Here is a 1,262-nt window from a genome sequence, read left to right on the forward strand (position 1 = left end):
CACTGCCCACAAGGAGTGTAACAAGTGTGTACAACAAACTTGGATCAATAAGAAACTGAAATAAAGAAAAAGAAGGGAGAACACTCTTCAAAGAAAAGTGTGCTGGGCTGGGAGAATAGCTCAGTGCTAGAGCACTTTCCTAGTGTGCCCAAGGTCCTAGGTTGCATGCAGAGAAAAAAGCACAGCAAAATTAGCTAGCATTTACCAGTGTCTCATCAGTAATGCATGGTAATTAGGCATAAATGCTGGTCAGGCCATGGAGTTGCCCTCATTAATATTGGTTTGTCACAAATCATGTCTTTCACTTATCTCTTCCCTTTGATCTTGGTCCTCCCAAGACAAGAGAGACAGGGTTCTCGCTCACCCAAGCATGGACACGAGTCTGACCAGAGTGGAAGCGATCTTGTTGCACCATTGTGGTTTTCGCAAGAGAAATAGTTTAGGAAAATGGTCAGGTGTTCAAAGTAGAAAATTCCCAGATTCTCAGTTTGACCTGGCTGACTGTATCTGCCAGAGCATGACACGGCACACTTGTGAGAGGTGGCTAGCTTGTGAGTCCTCAGAGGATCAGAGTCACAGATGTGGATGCTGCTGCCCACGGGTGGAGGGCACAGGTGGACAGAGCGGATGCCGATGTGAAGCACTCTGGCGAGAAGGAACTGCCTCAGCATCTTTGGGTCACACTTGCTTGGTTAAGACGGGAAGGAAGGTGGCTTCCGGGTCTGCCTTGATCCATAAGTAGGCAGAAGCTCAACCCAGGGAAGAGCATGACAATATTCTTTATTTATATGTCATTTCCTTCTTCAAAATTCTTTTTTAGCATTCTGCCCTAGTCAGCAGGTTAGAATAAGAAGAAAGGAACAATTTATCTAACTCTACAGTGAAAAGCAAACAGCAGAATATATTCTCTTAGAGAATTTCCTAGAAACTGAGACACTAAGACATTACATGTAAGCCCAGAGAGAAAAGCCCAGAGGTAATTTCATTCTTGAATGGAAAAAGGCTGGAAAGAAGGAAAGAGAAGCAAGCACCCAGAAACAAGAAGAAAACACAATAAATTCTCAACCTTTGGATGGCAGGGATGGTTAGGAAGGACCCTTCCTCTCTTTTTTTTTTTCTTTTTTTCTTCAGGTCAGATGGTTAATGTGCCCACATCGTAACAAGGTTTGAGGGAGGCACATCTCATGCATAAGGCATGAACACCCAGTCATCATGCTCAGGAACCAAAGGATCAGGACCCTTCTCTCGAGGGCCAGTCTTTT

The 1,262-nt window shown here is 44.5% G+C and overlaps 1 non-coding gene across 1 annotated transcript; it reads right to left on the minus strand.

The window, feature by feature from the left end:
- Nucleotides 1-1,130: 1,130 nt before the first annotated feature.
- Nucleotides 1,131-1,232, minus strand: LOC111814904. The gene has a single exon (XR_002819763.1). It is a non-coding gene; the product is annotated as a small nucleolar RNA U13 (small nucleolar RNA).
- Between the last annotated feature and the right edge of the window lie 30 nt (nucleotides 1,233-1,262).

The sequence above is a fragment of the Octodon degus genome, unplaced genomic scaffold (genome assembly GCF_000260255.1).
Source record: "Octodon degus isolate 3935 unplaced genomic scaffold, OctDeg1.0 scaffold01447, whole genome shotgun sequence".
Taxonomy (NCBI): domain Eukaryota; kingdom Metazoa; phylum Chordata; class Mammalia; order Rodentia; family Octodontidae; genus Octodon; species Octodon degus.